Genomic DNA, 17,755 nt, shown 5'->3' on the forward strand with positions numbered 1-17,755 from the left:
AAGGAAACTGTAGACAATCCTGAAAGCCAAGTGGCCACAGAAAGTCACCCAGGGCACAGGATGACAATAACCCTCCAGCAAATCCGGCCAGAGTGGCTTAGCAATTTCTCTGTGGTTTATACTAATTGGAAACTCACACAAAGCTCCTGCCCACTCAATACTCAATTAGCTGTGTTTTGGTTTGGTTTGTTATTTCACTGCCTCTTTCAACCCTTTGTTGCTAAAGTCCTTCATGCTTGGGCCAGTGACTTTGGGGGAAAACCTGGTTCCTAGTGCACGCCACAGAGGCTCCAAAGAGCCAGCCCTCCCTGGGTAAGGTATGGGTGGAGGAGTCTCTGCAAGACACTAAAGAGGATTAGGAGGGCTCCTGGGTCCAGGACAGGAGGCTTTTCCTTACCTGGTGAGCCTTCATTTCACCTGGAGTCCTTTGCCTGATGTTCACCTTCTTTTCCAAACTCCAAACACTGTGGAATGTCTCCTGTCCCCATCCCCACCGCCATTTCAGTCCCTGATGCAGTATATCCTTGCCAGTCAACCAGGGACCCAGCCCTGTGTTCTGTTCTCAGTAAATATTTCCCACTATCAGAAGGCCCCAGTCTCATCTGGGCCAGGTGCCCAGAGAAGAAGTGGAACAACCCGGGTTGAACATAAAGAGCACTGGCCAATCCAGATGGGCCTCTTCACTTGACAGCAAAGCCCCCCAAGACCCACTTCAGCCAGCCTCAGGGGCCTGAGTCTTCCCAATAGCACAATGGGTGTGAATGCATGTGGGTCTGGCATGAATCTGGGCTTCCTCAAATTATCTGATGGCCTAGGGCAGGTTTCTACCAAGTAGAAACTAGAGGTCGATTGCTGTGCAGCTGAGTCAGGAAAAGGTCACCTCCAGCTTACGTGTGGGTAGGGAGGGAACAGATGGGAAAGTGGGACGTGTTCAGGGAAAGACTCATGGGGTAGGAATTGCCGATGAATAGCAGCAGAGGCAATTTGGTTTTGAGATCAGTAAGAGGACTCCCTCTTTATGGATGAGGTAACAACCTCAGAAAGGTTAGGCAGCTGCTTAGTGGAACTCAGCCTTGAACCTGAGGCTGCCGACCTCCAAAGCTGCAAGCACTTGATTGAAACCATGCTTGTGATGGGCAGAAGCCCGTCAAATGCCAAGCTCCATACATCATCAGGTGTGGCTCTGGCCCTTGCTCCCTGGAGCATCTATATGCTGCTGACAGGCCCTGGGACCTTCCTTCCCCTGACAGGGGACACAGGAAGGTGGGGTCATTTCTTCCTGGTACAGGTGAGAAAGCTGGGAACATGCCTGCTTCAGAGCTACCCAGAGCAGTGAATTAATTTCCACGTAAGGCATGAGACACTGAGGACCCCTGCTGGGAGGATGGGGTAATGCAGCCACAGCTGCCTTGACCCTAGATGTGGAGAGGAGACAGCTTTACCAGGGCCTAAGCACCCAGCTCTGCCACAGCTACTTAGCCCACGTGATCTCGTTTGGTCCCAGAGTCTCTCTGGTGGGTGTCACCCCACCATCCAGGCTCAGAGTGGGTGGTAGTATGTACAGGTCACGTGGTGGCCAAGCAAAGCTGTCCTCTTGAATCTAGCAGGCAGGCTGCCCCACTCCTCTGTGCCCATTGTACAAAGCCACAGACTTGAAAACTAGAAGTGGCAGTTGTTCACCAGAGGGCTGTCCTCTGTTGGCCCTGCCACCACTAGGGACAATGAGCCGCAGAGTCACTCTTTCTTCTTTCCCAGCCTCTCTGGGCTCGTGCTGTCTAGTGCTCTGGCGTTCTGAGCACAGAGCTGGGCTGGCATCGTCTGGGAGTCTCCAGGAAGAAGGCAAGTCCTTCTCCTCTGAAGAGTTCCATCTGAAAGGGATGTCACACTTGTGTTGGTGGATACTTGGCCAGGCCCCTCTTTGGCGGGCTGGGTCTGCACTGGGCCCTTTCCCTGTCACCAGAGGCCAAGTACCAAGGGGTGGCATCTTAGTCTGTCCAGGCTGTTGTCACAAACTGGGAAAGTTATAAACAACAAAGATTCAAGTCCAGTCGAGGCACTGGCAGATTTTTCTGGGGAGACCCACTCTCTGGTTCTTCTCTCCGATGGCGCCTTCTTGCTCTCTGAGGGGTCTCTGGCCTCTTTTACAAGGGCACTCATCTTATCCTGGGGAAGGGGCTCCTCCCTGTGACCTGGGCCTTCCCAAAGGCCCCCCTCCTGATAGCACCACCTTAGGGGTTAAATTTCTACACATAAATTTTGGGGGGGGACACAACATTCAGACCAAAGCAGCTGGCACAGAGACTAATCCTTCTGCAGTAAGTTGAGGTGGAAGCAGTTTGCAGCAGAGCCCCCACTTCTGGGCACTTCTAGGGTGGCAGCTGTGTTCCTGCCCTGCAGATGCAAACTGAATAGAGGTCCCCAGCCTGCATTCCCTCATGAGTCCAAGTTCAGTTTTCGCTGGGCAAAGAGGAGCCCATAGAGGAGGGTGGACATCACCTTGGCCTTTATGAAGTGCATTCTAGGGTCCAGACATAATAAATGTGTGCTGATGTTTTGTGCTGGATGTGGGGTCGGGGAGCCCCAAGAGCATCCACCAGCATAGCCCGTCCTGGCTTAGGGCTGGGTGCTCGAGGAAGGAGGTGCCCTATAGCTGCTGGGCAGGGACGAACCAGGTGGTGGGGAGAGAGGTTTCTGATACAGGAACAGACAGCCCCTGGGCCCTCATCTCCTGGGGTTCTGGGGGCACACTGTGTCTCATGCTACACTCCTGAAAGATTACATAAGGACACCAATAGGTAGAGTCAAGCCAGGCAGTGCAGAGGAGAGAAGGCAAACGTGAGCAGATGGGAGTCCAGGGCAGAGGAAGAACTGCGGCCAGGGCTGGTGCTGGCCAGAGAGACAGGGGGCCCACAGGCTGCATTGAATTGGGGTGTGAAGAGGAGAGGGAGAAGGGATGCCAGGCCCGGGCAAGGGTACAGAAGCTGGGGAGCAGGAAGCCCTTGACCCATGTCAGGAGCAGGGTGGCTGCTGAGCAGGGCTGGAAAGAACTGGGCGGTTCTGGGCTCAGGGAAAAGAGTCAAAAGTCCTCGGGCAGGAAGCACAGGTGGCACTGTGTGGCTTCCCTCTAGCTAACCCAAGGGCAGCTGTTGCAGCTCCTGCCTGCTAGGAGACGGTCCTCTCTGCCCAGGGAGGGGGCCCAGCACCTCTGCATGGCAGCTCAGCACCTGCCCAGCAAGTTGCACCAGGAATTTGGCCCAAGTTGACTGAAACCTCAGGAAACGTGAACTCCACAGAGCAGGCGGGGCCAGTGGGTCCTGGGAATGCAGTCTTAGCAGGTTTGGGGCTGGGCGGGGGCTCCTCTTCTTGAGGTTTCACTAACAACACCCTCAGATAGCCTTTGCCACACAGCAGGCCTCCTGAGACGCCCAGCTGGCTGCTGAGAAAATACCAGAAGTGAGCAGCCGCGCCCCAGAACCAGCCTGACCCCGGGCTTCTCCTTCTCAAGCGTGTACTTGGGCCTTTCTCTAAAACCCTCTGGCTCTGGAACTGACCCCCTCATGCGTGGCCAGGAGCCCACCTTCTAGAGAGACCATGTCGCCCTTCGACAGTGGGGGACCTCTGACCTTGCCCTCCTGCCACCGATGGTGACCGTGGACACTCTTGGACTGTAGATTTTTATTTAGTGTTCCCGTTTTCTGTTGGAAAAAAAAATACTCCCATGCTTGGAAAGCAGCAGAAGAGCACTGGAGGGTGCCCACCCCTTCTTCCAAATCAGGGCAACTGTCTCATCGCTGTAGGTGGTGGTGGTTGTTGTTATTACTATTATTTTAGAATTCATGTAGAGATGGATTCGTTCATTCTCTGAACTTCTATTTCCAGAAAGTGATACGTCCATTCATTCAGCCTCCAGGTGAAGACCCTCCAAAGCTGACTGAGCACAGGCCACCAGGCTGGGCATGGAGGTGCCCTGGGAGCCTGGGAGGTGACAGCAGGGCCAGTGCACCGCAGGCATTTCAGGGTGGGGGCCGTGGAGCCCTGGCGGAGGCTGGGGGAGTGCCCCTTTGGGGAGGTGCCAATGTTTCCTCAGTCCTGAATCAACTTGGAACAGAGTTCAAAGAAGCAAGGAGGTGGTACCAGCCCAGAGGTCCCTGAGTTGACCCACCGGCCCTGGAGACATGGAATGGCATGAGATCAGAAAACAGTAAAACCATAAATCTCAACCAAAGCAGAATCCAAACTTGCTGCAAAAGAATGGAATGTTCTCCTGGGCATGAGCAGGAGCTTGCTCCCTGGTCTCTGGACGCCCAGTGCTGAGCGCACGGGGAGGGCAGTGCATGCTCACTAAAGGACAGGGAGAGAGGGAGGGGCTGGAAGGGAGGGACAGAGGGGAAAGCAGGCAAGGGAAGCCCATGACCCCCCGGGGTTTCCTAACCTCCTCACTCTTGTCACCAAGTGTGTTCCTTAGTGATTGCTCCTGACACAACAAATAGGTCAGTTCTTCCAGCTCTACGGCCTAAAGAGGCAGGAAGAGCTCCCGGCTGCCCCGGGGCTTGTTCTGTGGCTCAGAGCAGCCGAGCTTGAAAGGAAGGGAGGGGCCTCGTCCTGACCCCCTGGATAGCAGAGGAGGCCTCCAGAGGTGCACCCCAGAGGCTCATGGGAGTGGAAGCCCAGGAGGTGGGGGGGCCTACAAGGAGAAGGGCTGGGGCCTCAGCTGACCAGCCATTGCACCACCGAGGTGATTCAGACCCACCACCTCTGCCTCACCTTCCAGATCCTGCACCCCCTAGACTCTCTGCACCCCCAGACCCTGCACCCCTAGACTCTGCACTCCCAGACCCTGCACTCCTCAGACTCTGTACCCACAGACCCTGTACCCCCTAGACTCTGCACCCCCAGACCCTGCACCCCCTAGACTCTGCACCCCTAGACTCTGCACCCCCAGACCCTGCACTCCTCAGACTCTGTACCCACAGACCCTGTACCCCCTAGAATCTGCACCCCCAGACTCTGCAACCCCAGACCCTGCACCCCTAGACTCTGCACCCCCAGATCCTGCACTCCTCAGATCTCTGGGACTGCACAGTCTTTCTTCTGGTCACTAACTGTAGTGTGATTGCCTGCACCCCCTAGACCCCACTATCTTCCCAAACCAGCAGTTCCCAGATCTCCTCACTTCTCAGATCCATCAAGTCCCCAAATTCCTTAAAAAATTGGAGAGACCAGATCGCTGGCCCCAGCAGATCCCCTGAGCATGTCACTTCTCCCCACCGTGTCCAATCCACTCAGCTCAGGACGGTCACCAGACCCAGGACCTCTGTGTCTGCACCGGGGGACACCCTGCGGGGGGTGGGGGTGGAAGACAGCAGACATCTAGATACTGGCAGGAAGGTGGCAGGAGAGTGTCCCTGGGAGGTGAAGAGAGGAAGTCACAGGCCAAAATATAAATATAACCCTTTTTTTCTCTTTAAAAAAATAAATAAAAGCTTATACATTCTTGGCTAAATAAGCACTAGGAAGCCAGAGCCACGGGTTTCATGGTGGGGACAGGATTGGTGGGTGAGGGAGTGGGTATCAGCATGCAGAAAACACTCCAACATAGAGGAGGGGCTCGCGGGGGCCCCGTGGCGGGCGGAACCCTTGCCTGGCTTGTGTGGGGCCCTGGGTGCCATCTTCAGCACCACATAGAAATAATGAAATCAAGGTCACCGACAACTAAGAAACACACTAAAGGAGGGGTCACCTCTGCTGCAGCCGCTGCCCTGCTGTGCCACCTCTGCCTGTGGCACAGCTCTGACTGTGGACAGAGACTTTGTACTCAGAGGTCCCTGTTTCTAGGGACAGTTCCCCCCCCCCACTGCCCCACCTCTCAGGACAGGCCTGGAGGTATGGCTGGACAGACTGCGGCATGCCTGAGGCCTGGGACGGCTGATAGACCTATGTCCCCGTCCCCAGAGGCCTCCGACCTGGGAGCACCCGGCTCTTAGCTTGCTGGTCTCAGGCCACGGCATGCGGCAGCCCCTGGCTTAGGTTTCCAGAGGAACCTGGCCCCTGAGGTGCCAGGCAGGGCTGAGCCACTCTTCTTACCACGTTGCGCCCCCCTGGTCCCGTGTTGAAGGCACAGAGACACCTGAGAGCCCTCAGATTCCAGAGTGAGCTCGGGACCTGACTGGCTGTGTCCCTTCTGTTATGCACTCAATATGCAACTTCAGACGAGTGACTTGGCCTCTCTGTGCCTCAGTTTCCTGGTCTATGCAATGGTGACAGTAATCCCTCCGTCACAGGGTTATTGGGGATTAAGAAGATAAAACATGTTGAGCGGCCTCTTGGGAGCCCAGGAGGAAGTGAACCTCAGGGTGCGGGCCCGGGTGCAGGCACTAGCAGGGCCACAGGTTGACCGGGGACTCATCCCCTACCCACACACAGGGCCCTTTCACATCGTCCTCGCCCAACAGAACTGCAGAGCCACAGCTGAGGGGTGGGTGCGTGGCCAGTGACCACACAGCTCCGTCCACCATGGCTTCACAGGGCTCCGGGGAGAACTGAATTCATAGAGGCCCCAGGGTTTCCCTGGGCCCAGTGGAAACCCCGCCCCATGGGCTCCTTCCTGCACTGCTCCTGTGCCACCACCTGGCACCATGTCATGGGGTGTGTGGGCAGGTGGCACTGGGCCTCGCCAAGCCTTAATCACCTGGTCAGCCAGCTCTGGAGATGTCACCTGGGTGGCCTCTCCCAGGGTGTTCAGAGCCCTCCAAGTCCACATGTGGGGACCACCCAGGCCTGCTGGAGACTGCGTGGTCCTGCCTGTCAGGCCTGGCTCCGGTCCTGAGTGGTGGCTTCTACCCAGCAGGCTCCCTTGGCCTCTGTGATGACCTTTGGTTTCCGGCTCTGTCACGGTCACATGAGGGGCTGGGTGGCCTTGCCCACCCTGCCGCAGGGCCTGCTGGGAGCAGTGGAGGAGAGTCCTGCTTTCCTGTCCTTGTTCCGCCCTGCTGCCATCTGCCCCCCCTACCCCCAGCTTTCAGTCCTGAACCAGCTTTGTCACCAAGTTCCCTTCCCTCTCCAGATCTCTGGGACTGCACAGTCTTTCTTCTGGTCACTAACTGTAGTGTGATTGCCTCAGGTGACCTGATGAGTAGGGGCTCCCCTTGGTTCAGGGGTCCCCTGGGCTCACTGTTTGTCCCGTGCTATCTCATCGCACTGCCTGACCACTTTTCCTTTAACTGGCAATGTCACCTTTGTAAATAGAAAACACGGTGTGTGTCACGGAGCTGAGAATACACGCCTCGGAAACTGGCAGCAGGGCGGAGCTGGGAGATTCTGTGGCCAACCAAGGTCTCCAGGGGGCTGAGAAAGTGTGGAGATGTGTCCCAAGGGCAGCCCGGTAACCACTGGCCTCCGCTCTGGCACTGCCAGCCCAGAGGTGCTGGGCACTCTCGCGAACCCTATAAGGTCCCTGCCCGGGGTGAGGTCAAAGTGAGGGACTTGGGCAGGTGCAGCTGCAGCTGTGTGGGATGCACCTGGAGAAGGGGCAGTGTTAGGGTCTGTAAACAAGTCAGGGTGGCACCTGGCATTTTGCCAGAGGGAGTGGTTTGTGAAGTAACACCAGGGAGCCGTTAAGTGTGGAGATTCCTTATTGGTTGACTGCTGTATCTAGTTTATGTTAATGAAGATAAGCTGTGTGGAATGTATATATACCCCTCCCGTCCTACAATAAAGGGCTCCCACTCCTGCTGCATCAATCTACACAAGTTGCTCGTCACCCCCCCCCCCCACCTGGTTATTTTGCTGCAGCCAGACTGCAGCAGGGCAGAGGCTGAGCCCCACCTGGGGAGGGGTCCTGTCACTCAACCGCTTGTCACCTTGCCTTCTCAAGCTCTCTAAGCGTTGGCAGTCCCAGGGACCTGGGACGGTATTCACAGGCCCTCTCTGCTGTTGTGCTTTGGATCTTCAGTGTCCCAAAGGCCCTATGCTGAGGGCTTGGTCACCAGCCTGGGGAGGGGTGGAAGCTCGGGGCGGGGCCTCATAGGAGGATGGACAGATCCCTGGGGGCTGCCCTTGAAGCGGGGATGGGGCTTCAGCCTCTTCTGAATCTCCCTGCTCCTGACCTCCACAAGGTGAGTAGTATCCTCCACCACGTGGTCCTCACCGCCAGGGGCTGCCCTGCCAAAGGCCCCAAAGTGGCAGATCCAAACAACCATGGACAGAAACCGGGGCCCCCATTGGATCGACCTTTCCCTGTCTGAGTTGTTCGTCTGGGGTTTGTGCTGAGAAGGGGAGCGAGCACAGTAGCTCCCCAGGCGCCGGGCCTGGGGCCAATCTCTTTCCCGTCGTCTCGGGGTTCTCAGGGCCTGCGGCTCTGGCACCGGGGCTTGGAGCCCGACGGTGGTCACCTGCTTCCCCTTATGGCTGCTCCACTCCTGTGTGGACGTTTCCCTTCCTTTTCGTTCTGGTCTTCGTAGTCACCAAGTTCTTCCTGCGTTGGAAAGCAGGGACAAGTGTGGTGGCTGGCCACCAAACCCTGCAAACCCAACAGTCCCTAAGTCATGGGGAGAAGGGAGGCAGGACGCTAGGTTCCTGCCCCTGGGCCCTGTCTGCCACGGCATCCAGTAGTAAAAAATAGTCACTTGGGCTTGTTTCCATCAGCTGCGGCCTGAGTGACCGAGTCCGTAGCAAGAAGAGAGTTCTGACTCAAATGAGCAGCAGAGTCCCCAGAGGGCCCCTAGGGCTACATGCAGAGCAGAAGGCTGGATGGGGCCACTGGGTAAAACACTCAGCAAGAGCTGGGCACAGTGGTGCACACCTGTAAATCCCAGTGACTAGGGAGGTTGAGGCAGGAGGATCGAAACTTTGAGGTCAGCCTCAGCAATTCAGCAAGGCCCTAAGCAACTTAGAGAGAACCTGAATCAAAATAAAAAGTAAAAAGGGCTGGAGATGTGGCTCAGTGGTTAAGCACCCCTGGGTTCAATCCTTAGGATGGATGGATGGATGGATGGATGGATGGATGGATAAATAAATAAATAAATAAATAAATAAAACAGAGCTGAGAGTTTGGGGTCTCTGACAATACCTTGGTGGACTCATGAGACTTGGTCAGGAGGGGAGTGTCTGGGTACATTCCCGGGCCACGGTGGAGGTCTGGCAGGTACCGGGCAGCAGGAGGTGGCAGGTGGTCTAGAGCTTTATTAGTAACCGAGGGAAACAGGTGGTAGTGGAGGTCCTGGCCCTGCACACAGACAGTGGTGACATCCACAGGATTCCCTCAGGCCTGGAATCCCCAGGGCACATATTTTGGCAGATTCAAGAATTCAAGAGGCTCATGAACTGAGCCAACGGCAAACTCAGAACCGTCACTGCATACCCAGTCGCCAGGGAAGAGAAGCCACTCCTGCTGCGTGCCACTCCTCGGCTCCTCAAGGAGAGGGCGCCTCAGGGGGCCGCTGGGCTGGTGGCCTCGCTCTCCCCGGGCCAGGTTGCTGGCCAGGGTTGTCTGGGATGTGGCCTGGGGTGTCCTCCACAGTGGATGCCCCTGGAGGGGACAAGGACCTCGTTTGTGGCTCTATGGTTTTATAACAAGACGGAGCTGCTGGTGGAGCTGGAAGGAGAGACGGGTTTGGAAGCAGCCAGTGACTCTCAGTCCCAGGGGCTGTGGGTGCACAGTTAGCAGGGGATGGTGACTAGTCCTCCAGGATCTGATGGGGCACGATTCAAGTCCCCTGCAGGGTGACCAAGTCCAGCAGATTCCAGCTGAGCCGGGGTTTGCCCAGGCAAGTCCTGAGAGCTCTGCAGCAGCAGGTCGTTGAACACATGGGCTGATTAGGGCGCCTGTTGTTAAGAGTGGGACAAGTTCTTTACCAATTAAAATGTCCACATAACAGGATGGTGAGGTCATGGGCCCCAGAGACAGGCCAGCCCTGCTCAGTGGAATGGCACATGGGCCTCAGCACTCACCACGTTTGATCCAAATCATTTCTCATTTGGAGGATTTGGACCTCTGGATTGCAAACTGATAACATCTGGATCAATTGTCACAAAACCAATACTCGACATAAAATGGTGAGCACTTACACCTGACAGGCTTCTGTTATCCAGTGTTATTTTTCCTCTGGGACATTTGTTACCAAGGAGGTTGTATCAGTCAGCTTTTCATCACTGTAATGAAATAACCTGAGATGATCATTTATCAAGAAAAGAAGTTTGTTTAGTTCACAGTTTTGCAGGTTCAAAGGCATAGTGCTAGCATCAGTTCAGATCTGGCGGTGGCCTTCTTGCTTGTGGACTGTGAGGTGGCACGTTGCAAGGGGGGACAGCGATTGTGTCTGCGGGTCTGCTCTCTCTGCCTCTCCTTATACAGCCACCAGGGTTCCCTCATGGGGGCTCCACCCAGTGACCTTGCCTAAACCTAATCACTTTCCAAACCCCCCACACTCTAAAGTCCATAGCAGGGATAATTTTCCACCCTTTTAATTTCATTAACACATGGCTTCAGGATTTGACTTCTGCCTGAGTTGGGAACGAACCACATTAAAGCCACAGGCGAGGAGCTGTTGGTTCTATCACAGGGGCCTCAGGTTATTCTGGAATGATTTTTTTTTTTTCAGAACTGGGGATGGAACCCAAGGTCTTGTGAATTCCAGGCAAGTGCTCTACCCCTCAGCCACGTCTCCAGCCTTTGGAATATGATTTTTTTTTTTTTTTTTATCTACTAAGGGAAGCCTTAAAAATCTCTCTTTCCTGGGCTGGGGATATAGCTCAGTGGAGACAGTTTTCCTGGCATGCACAGGGCCCTGAGTTCAATCCCCAGTATTGCAAAGAGAAAAAAGAAAAAAAAAATCTCTCTTGTTGTCCACACTGCCTGTGGCAATGGCCCTAGGATTCACGATTCCCTGGAGAGGGTCAGAGAGAAAGTCTGATTGATCATCACCCCCAAGAGCTCAAACATGCAAGAAGGGTTTTGGGGTGGTGGAAATTTAGGCTCCAGCTACACTCCACCTGCCTAGATGGGCAGGCGTCTGACCCTTGAGACAGTCTATGGTGGTCACCTGTCCAGCCTCCAGCTCTTCTGTTGCAGGGCAGGACGGGAATCCAGGCAGCCAGGGGGGATATCACTAAGAGGTCTCCCATGTGATGAGACGTAGGGACACTGAAGCAGGACCCCCTCCCCACCCACAGCAAGGTCATGGGGAAGCTTCTTAGTGTCAGCGTGAGGCACAAGAGGGTCAGGAGCCTGGCACAGAGAGGCTAAGGGATAAAAAAGGGACCCAGAGGAGTGTGTCCTGTTGCCACTTAGAGAGGAGTTCCTTGGGCCCCGCGGGCCTCGTGATTAACCCACTGCCCAAGACCTGCAGGATAATGACAGTCCTCTGTCACCTTTTCTAAGAGCCAGCTTGTGTGTGCTGAGATGTGAATGAGTGTCCTGGTCACACCTGTAGAAACCCAGTCTTAGGAGAGAGACAGGGGTGTCCAGCTGAGGCCTGAACTGTGCCTCGCCTATGTGGACACTCGTGACGTCGATCCTGTTTGGGGTGTCTGTGAGGCTTTACCCTGGTGGACTGTCTCCGAGGCAGCACCCCAACAGCCATAAGAACATGCAAATGGGGCTCTCTGCCGACCAGGCGTCCAGTGCTAACCCTGCTGCCCAAAGTCTGGCTAATCGTGTTGACCCCTGGGTCCTGTCCTGCCAGGGACATGCTGGCTGAGGATGGCTAGTAATGCCCTGAGCAGGCCTGTGGACTCCCCCTGCAGCCCATCTCAGGACCCCTAATAACCAAGGAACTCAGAGGGAGTGACCTCCTCTAGCACTCTGAGAACAGGGGAGACCACCCCTGCTCTCGATGGCAGCCACCAGAGGGCCAGGTCTGCCCCACCCCACACCAAGGGGGCTGCAGGCTGCCCGTGTGTGCAGTTCTGTCCTTGTGACCTGAAACCTGATGGGCACCAGGCTGTGGGGCGCACAGGCTCAGGCGCTGCCCAAGCCTCATTTTCAGTAGATGACGGCTACTTCTTCTCTGGTGGCCGGGCTTGAGCCAGCTTCTGTGTCGCTGGGACCCACAGGCCTGACCAAAACAGAGTGGAGGAGGAAGTTTCCTCTGACTCACGGTTTCGGAGGCTTAGTTCACGGGTGGCCGACTGCACAGCTGGGGCCGGAGGTGTGGCAGGACTTCAGGATGGAAAGGCGTGTGGCTCTCGGCAGTCAGGACGCAGAGAGACAGAGCTGGGAGCCAGGGACAAAGCACCAACCAACCGCAGAGTCATGCCCCTGGCGACCCACTTCCTCCAGCCACACCCCACCTGCCTGCTTTACCGCCCAGTTAATCCCCGGCAGGGGTTCAGCCACCCAGGCTCGCACGACCCATCAGCTCACCTCCGAACACTTGCACTGTCTCACACATGACCTTTTGGGGGACACCTCACATCTAAACCACAGTGCCGAAAGCTTGGTCCTTGTCCCCAGTGTCAATCCATTAAGGAGGACATGGCTTTGAGAAAAGGGAAAAAGAAGGCTTATGACTTTATTAGCAAAAGAGAAACACAGGGGACTCCTGTGCCTGAGGCTGGGATTCTGCCCCTCAGCAGGGACAGGGGGCTTTCACAGAGGTGACTCAAAGGCAGAATTCCAGGTGTCCTCTGCTGGAGTTGACACTCACTGGTTAGCTAGGAGAGAATTCTGCAAAGTCTGGATGACTCTGTTCCTGTGGTGGGTGTGCGCTCAGGGGCAGGTACCTCTGCCTAGGATGGGGAGTCAGGTGATCCTGTTTCCCCTGAGATTAGGGAGAGGGGGAGATTGGGGGGAGCAGGGAGAGAGGGAGAGAAAGAATCGTCCATTTAAAGAACTAGTCTCAGGGCAGGGCGGCAAGGGCTACTTGCAAAGCACGAAGTGGACACTGTGGAAATAGCACGAAGCCAAGAGGCAGCTCCTTGCACCAGAAGCCTGTGTCCCACTCCCAGCCTCATGGGTGGCCCAGAGACTCCAGGAGGGGAGGCTGCAGGGGCATCTGCCGCAGAGTCTCTGAGGGTCCTCACAGACCTAGAGACAGCAACAAGGTATGCTACCCAACACCTTCCTCCATGAAGGGCCCTGAAAGCCTCAGAATTAGGGTTCGGCCCCCTGTTCCTGCTGAAGAGCAGAATCACAGCCTTTGGGACAGGAGTGATAAAGAAACGCCAACACTGAGCACCCAGGAAGGGCCATGCCAGTGGCCGCTGCTCCAGTTGCCCTGAGGTGGCCCCACTTCTGCTGGTGTCCAGTCCCCAGAGCCTAGCCAGTTAGCACGCTCAGGTTGGCGGGGAGGGACTTGGAAGACCCAGGAGCGGGGGAAATCAAGCTCCAGTTCAGCCCCGTCCTCCTCCTCCAGGCCCAGAAACCCCTCAGTGAGCGGGGAGCAGCCCCAAGAGGCCCAGCCAGAGCCAGCCCTGGGCCTCGCCCTGCCACTCAGAGCGCCCATTGTTGAAGAAGGATTAAAGCTTCTTTTGACAGGGGACACAAAGACGCTCAGACAGACGCCAGGCAGGGCCGTGTGAGGGTTGCACCAGGGTCAGCCTCCAGCACACGGGGGCTGTCCGGGACACTTGTGTTTGGCCACTGGAGAGGGCTGGCTAGTTTAAATCTTGGTGCAGGCTCCGGGGCCAGGGCTGTCCCTGGTTGTCAGGTAACTGACCCCTGATGATTGGGGCTGGTGTGCTGTGGCCTGCAGTGTGAGGTCCCTACCAGGGAAGTGTTGGTGTGCGGGCCTCTTTTGTAGGGAGTGGATGCCAGGGACTGAACTCAGGGTTACTCAGTGAGCCACATCCTGTTTTGTATTTTATTTAGAGACAGGATCTCTCTGAGTTGCTTAGGGCCTCACTTTTGCTGAGGCTGGCTTTGAACTCGAGATCCTCCTGCCTCAGCCTCCTGAGCCGCTGGGATTTCAGGTGAGTGCCACAGTGCCCAGCAATGCGCTTCATTAAAAGAAAAAAGAAAAAAAAAACAACTGTTTTACAACCATGCAGGTGGTGGGACCTCTTTCTGGCCTGCAGGAACCACCAGGCCTGGTGACTCCCGTACCAAGTGGTGGTCTGGACCAATAGTGGTAACCCCCGCCCCCGGCTGCCACTTACTAGCACCTAAGCATGTGACCCAGCAGGGTCAAGAGCAGGGCTCACTCAGATCCCAGGCCCTTCTTCCTGGAGCTTCTGCCTGGGGGGAGAGGTCTGCTGCCGTGGTCATCTCACTCTTCGGTGATGGAGGGGTCTTGCCCGAGATTATGGGGAGTCCTGCTCCTGTCCAGACTAGCAAACCTGACGAAAAACTGAACAGGTTATTAAGTAATAGATTACAGGATAGATTTTAATATTGCCTAGAAACTTTGAATTCACAGCAATATTTAAGGATTGTGACTGGTGGGGTTGGCATATCTTGTCCTCGCCAGCCTTTGCCAGTTTGAGTCACCTCTTAATCGCGTCACTCCTGTTCTGCTACTCTACCCACAGTGCCCCGGCTCAGGGGTCCCTCTACCTCTGGGCACCCTGCCCCAGAGGCCCGCCCCCTTCGTCTCTGGTTGAGGCAGGTTTTTGGTGCAGGAGAGATTAACCAGATTCCTGGGCTTTATAATTCTAATAGCTTCTGCCCTACATTCACCAATTCAAACAGCTAGTTTTCACTTCCGCATTTAATTTCAGCTGACAATTTCTTTTTTGCCCCCAATTGTACTCTGAGCCACATCCCCAGCCCTTTTTATTTTTTAATTTGAGACAGGGTCTTATTATTGCCCAGACTGGCCTTGAACTTGAAACTCTCGTGTCTCATCCTCCCAAGTCGCTGGGATGAAAGGCATGCCACCGTATCCAATGACATGTTTAAATTAGAATCAAAAGGCAAACTTCTACTCTCCTGGCATGAATTTTTTTTTTGGGGGGGCACTGGGGATTGAACCCAGAGGTGCTTTACCACTGACTTGCGTTCCCAGCGCCTTTTAGTTTTATTTTGAGGCAGGGTCTCACAGAGTTGCTGAGGCTGGCCTCCATTTGCGATCCTGCTGCCTCAGCCTCCTGTGTCAGGGGTTACAGGTGTGCACCACGACGCCTGGCCTGGACCACATTCTTTTACACCTGACAGTATTCCTAGAATTTGGGAACTTTACATGCAAAATTATCAGTATGGGTTTGGTTAACTCTCAAATAATCCTGTGCTTCATTCTAAACACCCCTGGGTGGTGCTGACCCTGAGATGGAGGAGCAGGCAGGCTTTGGGTGACCAGGGACTGCCCGGCTGGCTCTCCTTGGTCAGGTGCTGCTGTCAGAGCAAGAGAGCAACAGCCAGCTCCTCCCTGGCCACGCTGCTTCCCTCTCAAGGGGCTGCACCAATTTTTAGGTGACTGTAACAGAAACAGGTGGCCTTGAGCCAAGCTGGGAGAGAGGCCACACTGGGCTCACAGGGACACTGGGACCCAGGATAGGGGAGCATCTTCAGCCAAGCGACAGTGACGCTTCAGCCAATGGTGGACTGCATACACTGACCGGGTCCCGTCTGATTATATCCCCAGTGACAGCATAGATGTCTTGGTGGCATAAGCACACCTGGGGTGTTGGCTCAGTGACAAAAATCCCCTCACGCTGTGTTGGTCGCCACGTGTCCCTGGGATTCATCGACACACGGCTCTATTGTGAATGCCTACTGAAGGACGTGTTAAATGACAACCCCCAAGACGGTGTGACCAGGAGGAGGGAGGGGGGAGGAGAACAGAACATGGATCCCTTCCCAGTGACAGGACAATCCCTGGGAGGGAGACACACACCAGTCCTAAAATGGCAGTCCCCGTGAGGAGGATGAACACTGATTCTTTCCCAGCAAATTCTTCCCCATGACAGGAAAGCCACACATGAATCCTGTCCCAGTGACAATGCAATGAGCCCCAGAGGACAAGGTAGCACTGGGCGCTGAGCTCTGAACTCCCTATCCTTGCCCAGTAAAAACAAGTCTCAAGTTTTCACAATGTCTTCCCTAGATGCCTGAACTGACAAGTCACCTCAATGAAACCTACAAAACCCCAAACCCTCCTGTAATTGGTGGCCATTTTCTACCCAGGAAGTGAGCCCCTCCGATGCCTGACTCCACTGCTGAATAAGAGACACTGCTGATCCGTGAGGATTGTCCCCAGCTCTGTCATTTGTGCTTACAGCAGGTGCTCAACAAGTGCCTGTCAATGGTGAGCTGGAGTTGGTCCTCAAGCCCGGACTCTGTGCTTGTCCACCCCCCTGGATTCCCAGACTCAGTGACCTCAACACCAAGGCCTCCCAGCCTCTGCGGAGGTAGGTGCCAGCCCCCTGTGGGGGTGGGAGAGGCAGGTATCTGGAACCTTCCGCCAAGGCCACTGAGCTGCAGCCTCTCAGAGCTCCTGGGTCACCAGAAAGATCCCAGGGGTCTTCAGAAATAGGACTGCTGGGCCTGCAGGGCTCTGGGGTGGTGGCCCCCACTTCACACCTGCCTCGAACCCCCCCCCCAAACCAGGACATTCCACTCCATCCCTGGGAGACACCTGGGAGAGTGTCGCCTGATACCTGCCTCGTCTTCTCACAGGTGCGGTCCTGATGGCCAAGGGGGAGACGTCCACAGGAGAGCTCAGGTCCTTCCAGGCTCCGTGAGAACATGAGCTGCTGTGGCCATTACCAGGGGCGGGGGTGGGACTCGGTGGCAGAACCCATGCCTACATGAGGTCTTGGGTTCCATCCCCAGCACCAAACAAAAGAAAGAAAGAAAAACATTGCTTATTACCTATCACCTAATTATTGATTATCCATCACTCATTACCTAATTAGTATGATCATCTCCGTGTCTCACGGTGCTCAATCCAAAACGACAATTTCTAATTCTTGGAGAATTCAAAGTGCACAGATTCTTGAGATGAGCTCAGGCCCCAAAAGACTCTGGTCAGCTCTCTGCAGTGTCTACTCTCCCAAGGGGTCAGGTAGGCACTACCTCTGCTGGGGAGTCATGGTCACAGCTAATGCTGTCTGGCTGTGGTCCTGTTGCTGTCACCATCCTACTGGCTGCTGACTGCTACTTCTGAACCTCCAGGACCTTTCCTACCCTGTCCCCTGTAGACTGCCCTCCCACCCAGCTGCACTTCATCCTTTAGAACTCAAGCCTAGGGGCTCCGGCCCAGGGTGGTGAGTGTGGTTGACCACTGATCATCCTAGTAACCTTCTGGCTCCTGCTTTCTAAAGGCCCTTACAAATCCCTCCCCTCCACCTCCAGGTGGGGCTAGTGGCCCTCCCCTAAGGAGTGTGGCCTCTGGCCTCTGTCTCGCCCTCTTCCTGGCCTGCCCCAGGCACAGGCACACTGCAGATGCTTAGCAGATGTGCACAGAGCAGAACAAACCTTGTGAACAGCAAATACCAGGCTGAGTCCAGATGCCCGGTAGGGCTGTGCCCGAAGATCTCAGTTTCTCCATACTTGGGTCTCCTGAATCCACACCAGTGGAGCCTGGCTCTGAAGGGACCTCTATTTGCTTGGGCCTCATGACCTGTCCTCTCACTCCCAAAATTGGCCTGGGGCCTCCCTGCTCAATTTTCTCTTCCACCCTCCCCATTCTCTATGTGAGGAAGCAGTGGCCTGGGAGGGTCTTGAAGGGCATCTTGACAAGCTCCTCAGTCCACAGAGCAGCTAACTGAGGCCTGGAGAGAAGGCCCGTGTGCGAGGCGTGCACCTGAGCAGCCGCTTCTCAGAGCCAGGGGCAGATTCCCCAGCGGCTAGGCCCAGATGACAGGCCCTGACGCCTGT

Source organism: Urocitellus parryii, chromosome 12 (genome assembly GCF_045843805.1).
Source record: "Urocitellus parryii isolate mUroPar1 chromosome 12, mUroPar1.hap1, whole genome shotgun sequence".
Classification (NCBI taxonomy): domain Eukaryota; kingdom Metazoa; phylum Chordata; class Mammalia; order Rodentia; family Sciuridae; genus Urocitellus; species Urocitellus parryii.